The sequence below is a fragment of the Rattus norvegicus genome, chromosome 2 (assembly GCF_036323735.1).
Source record: "Rattus norvegicus strain BN/NHsdMcwi chromosome 2, GRCr8, whole genome shotgun sequence".
Taxonomy (NCBI): domain Eukaryota; kingdom Metazoa; phylum Chordata; class Mammalia; order Rodentia; family Muridae; genus Rattus; species Rattus norvegicus.
The window spans coordinates 222867806-222885302 of record NC_086020.1 but is presented as its reverse complement, the minus strand read 5'-3'; the positions used below and the strand labels follow the sequence as shown (position 1 = coordinate 222885302).

The 17497-nt window shown below is 41.4% G+C and overlaps 1 non-coding gene across 1 annotated transcript; it reads right to left on the bottom strand.

Moving 5' to 3' along the window:
• Positions 1–4819: 4819 nt before the first annotated feature.
• On the bottom strand, positions 4820–4983 carry Rnvu1-6 (RNA, variant U1 small nuclear 6). Its single transcript, XR_005501709.1, has one exon. It is a non-coding gene; the product is annotated as a U1 spliceosomal RNA (small nuclear RNA).
• Positions 4984–17497: the final 12514 nt, after the last annotated feature.

Below are 17497 nucleotides of genomic sequence, written 5' to 3'. Positions count from 1 at the left end.
CTCGTTTTGTTTTATTTTGTTTTGAGAGACAAAGAACATGAAATTAGGTGGACAGGGCTGCAAGGAGAATCTGGGAGGATTCAGAGAGGGGGGAAAGATGCTCAAAATATATTGCATGAAATAAAATTTTAATGAATAAAGAAGGAAGCTGGGTGGTGGTGGTGCATGACTCTAATTCTAGCAGAGGAGGAAGGAAAGGCATTCAGATCTCTGAGTTCAACCCAACAGACTGAGTTCCAGGACAGCCAGGGCTACATAGAAAGATCCCTGTCTCAAAAAATAAGGAAAGCAAAGGAAAGGAAAAAGATTCTCCCAACATCTTATCAAAATAAAAGTCACAGTCTCATCATAAAAAGATTTCCTATCTACAAAAGGAGTGGTGCAGCACACTAGTGCAGCTTTTATTTATTTTAGTCAATGCTAATGGTTAAACCCAGGGCTTTGCACATACTAGACAAATATTAGACCACTGAGCTATATCCCCAGTCTTTCGTGTAACATTTTCTCAGTGTGTTCATGACCCAGAGGGATTTGTATTCCAACCAGAAATTACATCAGATCTTAAGGTAGGAGGCCGAATCACTGAAAGGTGACTGTCATAGAAATATCCTAAAAGAAAGGGTGTGTTGATTTACTTTATTTCTTTTAACTCGTTATTTGTTGGTTGGTTTTTAAGGACGCAGTACCCAGTTATAGGGGTGGGGGTTTAAAATGATGACCACTGTCTCTGACCTTCGCTGAGAGCTGCTTGTGAGTTGCTGCCAATTCATGTCTCATAGGAGAAAGGCATCTCCTCCTCAAGGAATCCACCCTCCCTCCCCTCCCCTCCCCTCCCCTCCCTTCCCCCCCTCTCCCCTCTCCTTCCCACAGCTCAGCACTTGTTATGGACCAAAGTGCTGCTTGCAATTTCCATTTGCAGTGTGACCTCAGGAGAGAAGGCTGCTGTCATGTGTGATACACAGGGCTCAGGCTTAGTTCGCAGGCCTGCTCAACGCCTGTAGCTCTACTTTGTGCCCTGCTTAGATCTCCAATGTGGAGACAAGCCCTACAGAGCTCCAGGGAGACACTGTAATCTGATGGCAGACTTGGGTCTCTTCTGTGTCAAATGTCAGTTACCATTCGCCTGGGGCAAACACGGGCTACGTATATCAAGTTGGACAACAAATGGTCTTTATGGTCAGATACTAGGTTCTGAGGACGGTTATTTTTTCCAACTATAGCATCCATCCACTGCTTTGCTGGGCTAATAAATAGAATGCCATCTAAAAACACAAAGCCAATCTGTTATCGATAGATGTAAATCAGCTTGATCACGAAGTTAAAACCAGCGTGAGTGACTCACACATCCAGACACACTTGCCTTTGGAGAATAATTCTAGGTCTTGGCTGTTCATGGTTTTAAAAATATGCCTTTAATGTGGTGAGTGGTTGTGAGAACTCTATCATGTGCTACATCTTCAAAGAATCAGAGAAAAATTGGACTTAAACACAAACAAACAAAAAAAACCTGTTTTCTGATTTTGTAATTTCTGATGACCTTAGAGCTGAGTGGGAGAATGCTGGGGTCACAGGGAGCATTCAAAGGGCTAAGTGGGCTCTCCACAGGCACTGCTAATGTGAGGAGAGAGCATCCGTCGTCTTGTGTGCCTCCGTTATGGCCTCAAATGTCACTTTGTCACCTCTGTCACTCCTCCTTGGTCACACCATCATGGCTCCCTGTTGTGCTTACCATCTGTGTGGTGACAGAAGGAAGTCTTGCTATGAGGGTATCTGTGTCTCCTCTTCCAGCTCTTCTGTATCTGGGGCCAATTTCCCACACACGTCTCCACTTAGCTAACCTTGTGAAATGATTGACAGTTGTAGCAAAGGCATAGCTTTCCCTTGTGCTCCCCACAAATGTGCTGTTGGTTTCCTTTTTTTTGAAAGATTATTATCTTTATTACAATAATGATTATGCAATGTTTAAAAATATTTATATGTTTATAATATAATGATAATTACTACTACTAATTTTCTTGCTAATATTTACTTGCTTAGCAAGTGAAATTTAAAGTCCTGCCATGGGATGAGTGAACAAATAAAGTAGCCATTACATTTTATCACCCACCAGTCTTTATTCCTTGATGCTCATAGTTCCAGTATGAGGAATTCATCCCTATTGGACAAAGAGTTCAGAAAAATTGCTGGGTTTTTTTTCCATCTTTATTAACTTGGGTGTTTTTTATTTACATTTCGATTGCTATTCCCTTTCCCGGTTTCCAGGCCAACATTCCCCCTAACCTTTCCCCCTCCCCTTCTATATGGGATTCCCCTCCCCATCCTCCCCCCCCATTACCGCCCTCCCCCCAACAATCACGTTCACTGGGGGTTCAGTCTTAGCAGGACCCAGGGCTTCCCCTTCCACTGGTGCTCTTACTAGGCTATTCATTGCTGCCTATGAGGTCAGAGTCCAGGGTCAGTCCATGTATAGTCTTTAGGTAGTGGCTTAGTCCCTGGAAGCTCTGGTTGGTTGGCATTGTTGTTCATATGGGGTCTCGAGCCCCTTCAAGCTCTTCCAGTCCTTTCTCTGATTCCTTCAACGGGGGTTCTATTCTCAGTTCAGTGGTTTGCTGCTGGCATTCGCCTATGTATTTGCTGTATTCTGGCTGTGTCTCTCAGGAGAGATCTACATCCGGCTCCTGTTGGCCTGCACTTCTTTGCTTCATCCATCTTGTCTAATTGGGTGGTTGTATATGTATGGGCCACATGTGGGACAGGCTCTGAATGGGTGTTTCTTCTGCCTCTGTTCTAAACTTGCCTCCCTATTCCCTGCCAAGGGTATTCTTGTTTCCCTTTTAAAGAAGGAGTGAAGCATTCGCATTTTGGTCATCTGTCTTGAGTTTCATGTGTTCTGTGCATCTAGGGTAATTCTAGCATTTGGGCTAATTTCCACTTATCAATGAGTGCATACCATGTGTGTTTTTCTGTGATTGGGTTACCTCACTCAGGATGATATTTTCCAGTTCCATCCATTTGCCTATGAATTTCATAAAGTCATTGTTTTTGATAGCTGAGTAATATTCCATTGTGTAGATGTACCACATTTTCTGTATTCATTCCTCTGTTGAAGGGCATCTGGGTTCTTTCCAACTTCTGGCTATTATAAATAAGGCTGCTATGAACATAGTGGAGCATGTGTCTTTGTTATGGGGTTCAGAGCTAAACAAAGAATTCACAGCTGAGGAATGCCGAATGGCCGAGAAACACCTAAAGAAATGTTCAACATCTGTAGTCATAAGGGAAATGCAAATCAAAACAACCCTGAGATTTCACCTCACTAATGGCTAAGATCAAAAACTCAGGTGACAGCAGATGCTGGCGAGGATGTGGAGAAAGAGGAACACTCCTCCATTGTTGGTGGGATTGTAGACTGGTACAACCATTCTGGAAATCAGTCTGGAGGTTCCTCAGAAAATTGGACATTACACTACCTGAGGACCCAGCTATACCTCTCTTGTCATATACCCATATCCTTCAGAGCAGACAAGACAACCCTTTCCTTTAAGATCTCCCTTCCCTGGAAGCTCTTCACACATAGGTGTGACTCCCCCTTCGCACTCCTTTCTGTCAAGTGGGACGACAGGCCATGAGGGCTACCATGTGAACTACATCTCTTCTCAATTGTTCCCCCATGCACTAAGAATAGGGATCCTCAGAAGAATGACTCTTGGGTCAGATACATTAGAGAAATGCAGCATACTCTTTTTCTCCTTCAGGCACAAGGCACATTAAAGCTTTAAAGATGCTGCAAAGCCCGCTATTTTAAAGAAATAAATAAAAGAAAGAAAACCTACTTAATTTTACGTAATACAATGTTTCCGAAATTTGTCTGAACAAAGAACCCGCAAGGCAGAGTGAGTAAAATGATGATCTAAGACAATTAAATTAAGAGTGTTTGTAGAGGTCTCACTGAAATGTCTTCCCCTAATCTTTTGTAACCAAATTTCCATGGCATTGTCCTAGCTTGTCTGTGGTTATGAAAGCAGCATGGCTGGCGCAGCTAAACAAGCTAAGAACACACAGCCCTGACTTGGACTCCAGGTTCTGTTCCACCTTCCTCTGTTCCCATCTTCTCTGCCATCATCCACAGCCAGAGGGTTACTGGATGCTGTGGTTGCTAAGTATTCCAAAAATATATGTTTCGTGTGAGCAGTCAAAACAGACATGTCTGTGATTGTAACTGCTTCATGTTTTGTAGTTCCAAAGATAAAGGATTTTAAAGAAAATATACCTCAGAGGTGATCCATGCATTCACGAAGCAAACATTTCGGTATCAATACTGTTTCTCTCTCAGAGTGATATGATTAGATAATTCTTCAAAATAGGGTTCAAGGTAAGGTGGCAAACTGGAAGTGGTGAGGAAATGGCTGGCCGATTATAGTTTGGGAGATGAAAAGAACGCAAATGTTTCTTCATTCCATCAACTACTTCTCCAGGCCCGGGACTTCCTGATCAACATTAACATCTTCTGCCCTCAGACCCCTGAACTTCCTCTGCCATCTGACTGGATTGGCTAGCCAGCACTACCATAGCAGTGTTTTTACCCCAAGCAAACTGACTAAAAGACTCTTATTAAGAAATCTACAAGAGGTTCAAGATGGGATTTCATAGATGGGGTTACCCACAACTGCTGCCAGGGCCACTGTCAGTGTGCAAACAGGAGAGGCGAGGCTACATGGATGTGGTTGAAAGCACTTTAGACACCCCAGCTTCTCTGTGGCTCCTGACCCTGTGAGGCCTCAGCAACTTCTTCTTTTTTTATTTTATTTTATTTTATTTTCAGGGGAGAGCGCGAACGCAGTCCCCCACTACCACAAATTATGCAGTCGAGTTTCCCACATTTGGGGAAATCACAGGGGTCAGCACATCCGGAGTGCAATGGATAAGCCTCACCCTGGGAAAACCACCTTCGTGATCATGGTATCTCCCCTGCCAGGTAAGTATAGGCCTCAGCAACTTCAGTGGGACAGTTTGCTTGAGCAGTTCACAGCTCACAGAACAGTCAACAAACAAACAAACAAACAAACAAACAAACCTACATGCAAGGGATTCTGGGAGCGGGAGAAGAAAGGTAACAGTAAAAATCAGGACCAGAGGGTTGGAGATTTAGCTCAGTGGTAGAGTGCTTGCCTAGCAAGCGCAAGGCCTTGGGTTCGGTCCTCAGCTCCGGAAAAAAAAATCAGGACCAGAGAGACCAAATAATGCAGAAGAACAAACTCAACCTTTAGGTCAGGGACCTTATTTTCTTATACCTTACTCCACTCACCTCTTCAACTACAGTTCTTCTTCATCTGCCAGAGAGTCCATACCTTCTCTCCCCACCCAGCTACCTCTCTATTCGCAGATAAGTCTTATCAATACAGTACAGTAGGGCACATAAGGAAGCTAATACTATCCCCTACTGTCAATTCTTTTTATGATTCTCTCTTTCTCTCTCTCTCACAATCTGTCTCTGTGTCTCTCTCTGTCTCTCTGTCTCTCTCTGTGTGTCTCTTTCTCTCTTTCTTCTTCTTCTTCGTCTTCTTCTTCTTCTTCTTCTTCTTCTTCTTCTTCTTCTTCTTCTTCTGTCTATATCTCTCTGTTTCTGCCTCTGTCTCTCCCCTTTCTTTTCTTACTTTCTCTCTCTCATACCCATTTTTTTTCCTGTCATATTTTCCGAAGCCCAGAGGCTGACCTGGTTTACACTATCTGGGCACAAATCCTTACCTTTCTTTAAAAGCCTATGCTAACTGAAGCTCTGACACATCTACCCATTTTTTTTCTCCTGCCTCAATTATTCCTACAAATGTCTCTCCTCTACTTCCCTCTAACAGCCCAACATCTTTCACGAGACTTACTTCCTTTCCCTCACACTAATGCAATAGCACAGACAGTACCAGTGGAGTCTTTTAGTTCCTAAACTAACCTATACTTAGCAAGTGCCTGTTTCCAGTTACCCACTATTCTGTTTAGTCATACTGAGTTAACTACTGGATAGTGAGTGTTGCTGTGAAAGCTCACCCTATACCGGCAGGCCGGAGACAGCCTGCAGACTGGAATATCAGTCTACCAGATGAAAATGTCACCACAACTGTACTATAACCCAGACTCTCCTGGACACTATAAACAATCCACTGAAAGAAGAGAGACATCCTGAATTAAAAGAACAAAAATAGTAGCAAAAATCTTAAGCAACAGTATAACCCAAATCCCAGAGCAAAAATGCAAGTAACATGAAAACCACAAAATGTGCCTCCTCCAAAAATTACCAACCCAACATTAATTACTGTGGATTAAAGTAACTTAGTCAAAACTCTAGGTAGCGAACTCAAAAAAACAATTATAAATATGTTCCTTCCCCCCAAAAAAGATTCAAATAAGACTTCATATTTTTCAGGAAAATACAAACAGCTAAATAAAATGGGGAAGTCAGCCCATGATATGAAAATGATATAATAAAGAGATAGAAATACTGAAGAAAATCTGAATCAAAATGATGGTGGAAATGAAAATCAAAATAGAGTAAATGAAAAGTTGAGTGGACAATCTTCCTCAATGGAACAGATAATATGAGAAATAGAAACAGTCTATGAAGACAAAATAGAAGAATTGATCATTAATAAAGGTCAATCACCAAATTTTAAAAATGTATGAATATAACATATAAGAACCCTGGTACTCCACAAAAAGGCAAAGCCTGAGTATCATGGATACACAAGAGGGAGAAGAAGAAGCTGTAGAGATTGCTCAGTGGTTACGAATATTCATTCTTTCCAAAACCCAGGGTTCTATTCCCACCACCCGCATGGTAATTCCCAATCATTGATAACTCCAATTCCAGGGAATCCCATTCCCTCTTCTGACTTCCATGGGTATCAAGCACACATGGGGGTGTACATACATAATTCAAGCAAAACACTCACATATAAAACAAAATGAAAAATTAAAGAGAAAGGAAAGAATTTAATAACAAACGGCATAGAAAATATTCTTAGTAAAATCATAGAAGACCTAAGATTCAGGAACCATCATGGAAAATGGAGTAGAAATATTGTAAGAGCCAGAGGCAAGGGAAGATCCATAGGAAAAATGCCTTCTGGGTATGACAGGACCACTAAATCCATGAATTCCCAGTGGCTGTGGTTACCTGAATAAGAACTGCATAAGATCAAGACAGTTAATATTCTAGCATGGAGTGGGAAGAATTCATGAGCCCCACCATTAACTATCTATGGAAAGTTAGTGGCTTTTAGAGGAGGAAATTTTCCTTCAAAAGTATAGCTCTTGGTAAATCAATCATAGTACTGCCAGTATTCCATCCCACACCCTGAAGAATATATACAGATGATAGAAACTAGAGTTCAAAAACATTAGGACATGAAGTTTGGGTGATTGGATTTTATCCACGAGGTTTTAAGGAAGTTAGTTGGGGTCAATATACTTAAAATACATCATATAAAATTCTCAAAAACTTAACAAAATATTTTTAATCATAGATGAAAAATTTCCAGATCTAAGGAAAGAGACTATCCAGCTACAAGAAGTAGACAAAATATCAAACAGGCAGACCCAAAGAAGAAATTATCTGTGTTATATTAGAGCTAACCATCAAATATGTAGAGCAAAGAAGTTATACAGAAAGTTGAAAAAAAGTAGGGCCAAAGCATGTGTAAAGGAAGGCTCATTATAACAAATGCTGACATTTCAACTCAAGCCATGAAAACAAGAAGGGTACAGAGTGAGTGATGTCTTCCAAATTCTTAAGGGATCACACTTGCCAACACAGTCTATTATACCCAGCAAAACTACCTGTCATAAGGATGTTCTTTTTAAAAAAAAAAATTCCATAATAAAAGCAGGTTAAAGGAATTCATGACCACCACGCCAGCCCAACAAAAGGTATTGGGAGAAATAGTTCAGTCTGAAAATAAAGATAATGCTATGATACTTGTTAAACAAAAGAAGACAATGGAAGTCCTAAGCACTAGAAAATCAACAAAATGACAGTGAACAATACACAGTTGTACTGTTCTTTCAATCATAAATCTTAATATAAATTATAGCATTTATGCCTCAAATGACACAGACTAGGAGATTAGATAAGAAAATGGAATCCATATTTTTGATGCCTCAGGAAATACAGCTTACTGCTGAGAGAGAGAGAGAAAGAGAGAAAGAGAGAGAGAGAGAGAGAGAGAGAGAGAGAGAGAGAGAGAATATCTTAAGGTAAAGAGATGGGAAGAAAAATATTCCAGGCAAAGGAAACCAGAAAATAAGCAAGTGCTGATGCTATAATATTTGACAATAGAGGCTTCGAGTTGATTCTTTTCAGAAGAAATAAATAAGATTACATTATACTATTTAAGAGAATTCTAAATATATACAATCAAAATAGAGGTTCATCCATAAAATAAATACTAAATCACAGATTAACCCTGACGTGGCAACAGTGGTTGCTTTTAATATCTCATTTTCACAGTTAAACTGATAAATTATGGAAAAATGAAACCATAAAAAAGATAAACACTGTAATTAGATAACATCATTAAAAAGTATATCTTGACATTTACAGAACATTTCATCCAAACACCAAAAAGTACACATTCTTCTCAATACTCTATGGAACTCCTACAAAATAGATTACATATTAGGACACAAAGCAAACCTTAACAAATACAAGGACATTGAAACAATACCCTGTGTTCTTGCTGACCATGATGGGATATCAAGCAAGAAATCAAGAGCAAGAAAAACTGAAAACAGCATATGAATATCTAGAAAGTAAAACAACATGTTATTGAATGAAAACATGAGTCATTGAAGAAATCAAGAAGAAAATTTTAAAATTTCAAGAATTAAATGAATATACCCAAAGTATTCAATACAATGAGAATAGTCATAAGAGATTTTGTAGTTCTAACTGCGTACATTAGAAAAAACATAGAGAAAACCCAAATAAGCAATCTAATGATTAAACTGAAGGTCCTGAAAAAACAGAAACAATTCAACCCCAAAATCGTTAGATATAGCGAGATGAAAATGATCAGAGCAGAAACCAATGAAATAGAAATAGAAAGATCAAAGAAACAAAGAGTTGGTCTTTTAAAAAATAAAATTGCGGCACACAAATTAACCAAAAGGGAAAGAAGATCCCAATAAATAAAATTAGAAATTAAAAAGGAGACAAAATTACAGACACTGGGGAATTTTAGAGAATTGAAGATAAATAATGGAAATTCAAAAGAAGTAGTTGAATTTCCAAAAGCTTATGACTTACCAAAGGAAAACCAAGATGATCCAAATAACTTAAGCATCTGTACTATAAAGGTCAATAAGATACAAGCAGTCATTTAAATATCTTCTAGCTGAAATTTAAATATCTTCACTTTCATGGTTTCAGTGAAGAATTCTACCAGACCTTAAAAGAAATAACACCAATATCCTTAAATTATGCTGTAAAATAGAAACAAAAAAAGACTAGACCACTCCCAAACTGTTTTTATGAAGCGAATATTACCCTGATATCAAAACCAATTAAACTCAACAAAAATAAAAGACAATTCTAAAACAATCTGCCTGGTGAACATAGATCCAAAATTCCCAATAAATTCTTGTAGACCAAATTTAAGAATGTATCCAATGCTATGATCAAGTTGCCGTCTTTTGGGTGTGCAGAGAGGAGTCGACACACGTCAATCAATAGTTGTAACTCATTACAAATGGGCTCAAGAACAGAAATCATCTGATCTTTTCAAATGATGCATAAAGGACCTTTGAGATATATAATATTCCTTCATGATAAAAAAAACTGTGAGGCTAGGAATGGAGGAATCATATCTCAACATAATGAAGATTCATTATGACAGGCCAACAGCCACCATTTTGTTAAATGAAAAAAAGTCATGTAACTGAACATAAGGCAAAGTTGTCAAGTTTCAAGTGAAATTTTAGCTAGAGCAATAAGAGAAGGAAATAAAAAGGATTCAAATGGGAAAGGGAAAAAAATCAATGTATCCCTGTTCCCTAATGACACAATCCTCTACATTAGAGTTTGATCCTAGACTCTACCAGAAAACTCCTAGAGCTAATAAAGACTTTATCAAAATGGCATATTACAAAGTTAATACACACCAATCAGTAGTCTACCTATCAAAGACAGAGAGGAAAGAGAACAAGGGAACAATCCTACTCACTTTAGCCTCGGAATACAATACCTTGGAATAGACCTAATCAAAGAAGTAAAAGACCTATAGAATTAAAACCATAAAACACTGAAGAAAAGTAGCTAAGTAAGATACAAGAAGATGGAGGGCCTTCTGAATGGGACTCCAGCTACCCAGAAAATATAACCAACAGTCAACAAGTTGGACCTTCTGAAATTACAAAGCTTCTATATTACAGAAGAAAGTGTTAGTGACTGAAGAGGCAGCCTACAGAATGGGAAAAAAAATCTTTGCCAGCTATGCTCCTGTCAGAGGATTACTGTCTAGAATATGAGAAGAAGCCAAACATGAACACAGGAAAAGAAACACACTGATTAAAAGGTGGGCTAAGCAACAGAGCTGAGAATTCTCAGGAGAAGTACAAATGGCGAGCGACTATTTTAAAAATAAGTTCCTCTCCCTTAGCCATCAATAACATGCACATTATTCCAGATGAATCTGGAATAACAAAAAAAAAAAACAGGATACCTAAAACTATTCTCAACAATAAAAGGACTTCCGGGGGAATCACTATCCCTGAACTCAAGCATACAGAGCAATAGTGATAAAAATTGCATGCTATTAGTACAGAGACAGGCAGATAGACCAGTGGAATAGAATTGAAGACCCAGAAATGAACCCACACACCTATGGTCACTTGATTTTTGATGAAGGAGCAAAAACTATCCAATGGAAAAAAGATAGCATTTTCAGCAAATGGTGCTGGTTCAACTGGAGGTCAGCATATAGAAGAATGAAGATCGATCCATTCTTATTGCCCTGTACAAAGCTTAAGTCCAAATGGATCAAGGACCTCCACATCAAACCAGATACTCTCAAACTAATAGAAGAAAAAGTGGGGAAGAATCTTGAACACATGGGTACTGGAGAAAATTTCCTAAACAAAACACCAATGGTTTATGCTCTAAGATCAAGAATCAACAAATGGGATCTCATAAAACCACAAAGCTTCTATAAGGCAAAGGACACTGTTGTTAGGACAAAATGGCAACTGACAGATTAGGAAAAGATCTTTACCAACCCTACAACTGATAGAGGGCTTATATCCAAAATATACAAAGAACTCATGAAGTTAGACTGCAAGGAGACAAATAACCCTATTTAAAAAATGGGGTTCAGAGCTAAACAAAGAATTCACAGCTGAGGAATGCCGAATGGCTGAGAAACACCTAAAGAAATGTTCAACATCTGTAGTCATAAGGGAAATGCAAATCAAAACAACCCTGAGATTCCACCTCGCACCAGTGAGAATGACTAAGATCAAAAACTCAGTTAACAGCAGATGCTGGCAAGGATGTGGAGAAAGAGGAACACTCCTCCATTGTTGGTGGGATTGCAAACTGGTACAACCATTCTGGAAATCAGTCTGGAGGTTCCTTAGAAAATTGGACATTGTACTACCTGAGGACCCAGCTATACCTCTCTTGGGCTTATACCCAAAAGATGCCCCAACATATAAAAGAGACACGTGCTCCACTATGTTCATCGCAGCCTTATTTATAATAGCCAGAAGCTGGAAAGAACCCAGATGCCCTTCAACAGAGGAATGGATACAGAAAATGTGGTACATCTACACAATGGAATATTACTCAGCTATCAAAAACAATGACTTTATGAAATTCGTGGGCAAATGGTTGGAACTGGAAAATATCATCCTGAGTGAGGTAACCCAATCACAGAAAAACACACATGGTATGCATTCATTGATAAGTGGATATTAGCCCAAATGCTCAAATTACCCTCGATGCACAGAACACATGAAACTCAAGAAGGATGACCAAAATGTGGGTGCTTCACTCTTTCTTTTAAAGGGGAACAAAAATACCCTTAGGAGGGGATAGGGAGGCAAAGTTTAGAACAGAGGCAGAAGGAACACCCATTCAGAGCCTGCCCCACATGTGGCCCATACATATACAGCCATTCAATTAGAGAAGATGGATAAAGCAAAGAAGTTCAGGCTGACAGGAACCGGATGTAGATCTCTCCTGAGAGACACAGCCAGAATACAGCAGCAAACCACTGAACTGAGAACGGGACCCCAGTTGAAGGAATCAGAGAAAGGACTGAAAGAGCTTGAAGGGGCTTAAGACCCCTTATGAACAACAATGCCAACCAACCAGAGCTCCCAGGGACTAAGCCACTACCCAAAGACTATACATGGACTGACCCTGGACTCCAACCTCATAGGTAGCAATGAATAGCCTAGTAAGAGCACCAGTGGAAGGGGAAGCCCCTGGTCCTGCCAAGACTGAACCCTCCCCCCTCACCCCCACCCCCGTGAGTGGGATTCTTTGGGGGAGGGCGGTAATGGGGGATGATGGGGAGGGGAATACCCATAGAGAAGGAGAGGGGGAGGAGTTAGGGGGATGTTGGCCTGGAAACCGGGAAGGGGAATAACAATGGAAATGTAAATAAGAAATACTCAAGTTAATAAAGATGGAAAAATAAAAAAGAACATGCACGTTAAAGCTTCTTTGAGGTTTCATCTTGCTGCAGTCAGAAGGACTAAGGAAACAAAAGACAACAAGTGTTAGCAAGGATTGGGGAATGGGGCACTGTTGGTAGGAGTGCAAACGGGTTCAGCCATTGTGGAAACCCGTGGGGAGGTTCTCAAAACACCAGAGATGGGTCTAGTACCACATCACCGAGCTGTGCCACACCTCTGAGCTGTGCCACCCTAGGCCTAGGCCCAAGAACCCTACCTCTTATTACAAGGACACAGGCCCATCCCTGTTCACAGCTACTCTGGTTCCAATGTCTAGGACATGCCAACAGTCTAGATGCCCATTAACTGGTGGCCAATAAGGAAAATACCGTAGCCATGCACAATGGTTGTAAAGAAAAGTGAAATGTGAAGTGAAATGTGAAATTTGCAAGTACATGGATGGAACTGGAAACGTTGTATACTGACTGAGGAAATCCAGACCCAGAAACGCAGAAGTTCTGTGTTCTCAATCCTATGAGGACCCTAGTGTCAAACCTTTAGGTTTGTGTGTTTAATATGGAGTGCTTGTAAAATGTGTGAAATTAGAAAGGAACCGTTGATGGAGAGAGGGAAGAGACATATAACAGAACGGGGATAGTGAACCACCCGTGGTATGAAGGGAAAGCAGAGAATGATGGGAAAGAGGTTTCGATGTAGGGGAGGGCTGACAAAGGATGTGGTAAATGGCAGGTAGGCAGAGGGGCAGAACAAAATAAAATGTTCCAAAGACTGTCTTTTCCCCCTTGCATTGGTAATAGGATTACAAAATGCCCTTTCAAATTAAAGACACTCTGCATCTTCAATTTTGCAATATTCACTTAAAAATCATTTCTCTATCATCTGAATTGCCTAATGGATGGTCAGATCCTAAAAGGACAAAGCTGGGGTGTGTTTCGAGCATTGTTTCACGTTCTGCGCCTTAGCCCAGTGCCTAGAATGTAGAATGTCCTCATTCAAACATCTATAGAAAGGGCTTTCTTTTTCCAAGAAAATATTTAAAAGCTGTCCATGACAGAAAAGATTAAAAGAAGTGGATGGAGGAGGGGAGGCAGGGATAAAGGACTGAGAGGACAGGAGAGGGGAAACTGGGGTAGGGGTGTAAAGTAAATAAATGTAATCCATTAGTAGAAAAAGGAAGTTACAAAACAGGAAAGACAGGAAAATGCCAAAATGCTGACACAATAAACACATTAATCCCTGCTATTTTGTGTGCGGTTGTGTATGTGCGTACACGTATACAACAGGCGTGTGCATGTGTGCTGAAGTCAGAGGTCAGCCTAGGGTGTTGTTCTTCAGGAACCATCCACCTTGTTTGTTGAGACAGGTTTTCTCACTGGGACCAGGTGCTCCTGGGTTCCGCTGGGCTAGCTCACCTCGGAGCTCCAGTCACCCACCTGTCCCTACCCCCACCCAATCAGCACTGGGATTGCATGAGCATATACCATGCCTGGCTTTGCACACGGGTGCCAGGGATCAAGCCAAGGTCTTCCAGGATTGGTGGTAAGCAATTTACCCACTGAGATATCCCCTTGAGTATTGTTTTGGTAATTAATAAGCATTTTACTTTAAGTGGACTTTAATAAAAACTCCTAAAATTTGTATTAAAAACAGAGATTAACTGTCAGCAACACAATGACCAACCGTGACTGGAGAAATACCCCTAGAAGCTAATTTTATCATATATGAGACACTAAAACCCACCACCAATCACTACCATCTCCATCCTCCATAAAAGAGCAGAACAAACTCCACAGAACTAGAACCTCCGGCTAAACCGGAGATCTGGCAACTTTTCAGTTCGGAAGAACGACTGCTCAAAGAGGAAATTTCAAATGAATGTGTGTTCTAATGGGGCAATTAGGCAGGAAGGGGATAGACGGGGATATAATAGACCAAGTCTTCAAAACAGATGTAGCTGTGAAGAGCAGACATTGTCTGAGGGGCTAGGACTCAGCAGCATTGTTGGGGGCCCCAAAACCTGAGAATGCTTATGCCCAGTACTGAAAACACTGAGTTGGGGGTGGGGAGTATTTGTAACCCTAAAGCCTTAGATTCGAAGTTCTAAAGCCTTATTGATTCAGCTGCTTACTTCTTAAAAGATATTAATGCTTCAGACCTTCTTAGAACAAAAATACTCACAGGAGGAAATACGGAGACAAAGTGTGCAGCAGAGACTGAAAGAAAGGCCATCCAGAGACTGCCCACATGGGGATGCATCCCATATACAGTCACCAAACCTAGACACTATTGTGGATGACAAGAAGTGCATGCTGACAGGAGCCTGATATAGCTGTCTACTGAGAGGCTCTGCTAGAGACTGACAAATACAGAGGTGGATGCTTGCAGCCAATCGTTGAACTGAGAACAGGGTCCCAAATGGAATAGTTCGAGAAAGAACTGAAGGAGCTGAAGGGGTTTGCAACCCCGTAAGAAGAACAACAATATCAACCAACCAGAGGTCCCAGGGACTAAACCACCATCCTAAGAATACACAGGGTAGACCTATGGCTCCATCTGCATATGCAGCAGAGGATGGCCTTGTCAGGCATCAGTGGGAGGAGAGGCCCTTGGTCTTGTGAAGGCTCGATGCCCCAGTGTTGGGGACTGCCAGGGTGGGGAGGCAGGAGGGAGTGTGTGAGTGGGTAAGGGAGCTCCCACATAGAAGTAGTGAGGATGGGATAACGGGTTTCTGGAGGGAAAACTGGGAAAAGTACTGCTGATCCGTACATTAAATGGTATGCTAGTACGGAAGTAACCGGGGTTCCTTCTTCTTGGCTATCTTACTAGGGTTTCTATTCCTGTGGCAAAACACCAGGACCAAAGCACCTTGGAGAGGAAAAGATGTGTTTGACTTACAGGGCGCAATCCAGCACGGGAGGCAAAGTCAGAAAAGCAAGGTAGAAACCTAGAGAAGAGAACCTGTGAGTAGGACCTGAAGCAGAGGCATGGGAGGCAGGGGATACCCCTTACCGCCTTGCTCCCCGAGGCTTACTCAGTTTCCTTTCTCATTTATCCCAGTCCCACCTGTCCGGGAACTGGGTATCACCCTAAGTGGGCTGGGCCCCTCCCACATCAATTGTCAATCAAGAAAATGTCCCAATGGACTTGCTGCCTACACGCCAATGTGACAGAGGCATTTTCTCATTTTCTCAATAAAGGATCCCTCTTTCCCAGATGATTCTGGCTTGAGTTGATGTAAGAACTAGGCAGCATAGCAGGTGACCCTCAGATCAAGTCAAGTCAACAATAATAACTAAACATCAGCCGGGGAGAGGGTGAATCCGATGGTGAATCCGATGGGGCAAGCCGACGCTGAAGCTGTAGAAAAAGCTTGATCCTAGCGCTTTGAGGCTCGAAGTGTTGATACGAAGCTGTTTTCCTGGCACAGAGCCAAGGGTGACCATGTGACAAGTGTGAGCTTCCCTTCTGTATAAATCTCCAGTATCTTCACGTGAACCTTTAAGGTGGGATCCCCCGTGCTTTGAAACAGCAAGGAAATCACCAAATTCCCAATGACAGGAGGGGAAGGAGAAAAATTACCTTTACGATCTTCCCCTTAAGATCCCAAATACGCATCTAGCTTAAACCGCTTGGAGTTACAGGTACTTTCTACTTTCACTTAGAGATGTATACATGACTTGTCTATCCACTGGATGTTTCACGTTTTTATTTCGTTTTTCCATTATGGGGCAAAAGGTCATTTCGATAATTCAGCCTTAGAGCAACAACAATAACCAAAAAAAAAAAAAAAAAAAAAAAAAAAAACCTCTATTCTAATTACTCCCAGGTCCCTCAGCAGCTGACAGCTTTGTCAGCAAGGTCTTCCTGTGGGGCTAAATTCTCTTTCTAATCTCTTGGGTATGTCTGCCCCACCTCTGTCCGTTTCCTCTCTATGCCTTGTTCCTTTTCTTCACCAATTCTTCCACTTAGTCAGCTCTGACTCGGTTTTTTTTTGGGGGGGGGGGGGGAGGGGGTTGGAAGGGGTTCAGCAAAACCCTTTTCCTTGCTTGGCTGAAACCAAAGGTCACTTTTGTTCCACCTCCTGAGGATTTTCAGTCTCCATCATGTCCCCTCAGTAAGATGTTTACCAGCGTGACAAGAATTTTGAAAGTTTCTCCCTCTGGCTCTTTAGTTACGTCGGTACCTTACGGGGAAGGTGCTGTTTCTTTTGGTGTTTGTACACTGGAAGATCTCCGGTTTTACTGCTGCCAAATTCAAGGCAGATGGTTTCGATGTAGTCGCTGCAGTCTACTCCTGGTCTCCTTCCGGATGAGAATTCATGAGGCTTTCATTTCAAGCTGTTGCTCCCAGGAGTATCTGACCTTGTCTTTACGACTTAATCTCCATACAAACCGGCATTCTGTCTTAGAGGGCCAAACGTGGAGACTATTGTGAAATCAGCCTTATACCATGCTAACCACCACGCTGTTGAAGATGTCATCACTCATGCCTCTGTATATCAAGTACCCATCCCTAATACATCATGCAGGCATCATCGGGCTGGGTGTAACGTGACTTCCTCTCCCAGCAAACCACTTGTCAACGTTTCCCATCTGTGGGTGAAATGTTGATTCGCCCCCCCCAACCCCATCTTTTATTCTAAATTAGACCTAATCATGAACCACATCCGCAGCCTTCTTAGCTACAGAACTCCAGAGAAATCTAAGTCCGGAGCGCTAGTGAGGAAACCGATCAGAGGAACTAGCCCTTCTCACCACTGTAAATGCTGAACATTTCCACGAATCCACCAGAAGTTGAGTGTGGCTCTCTA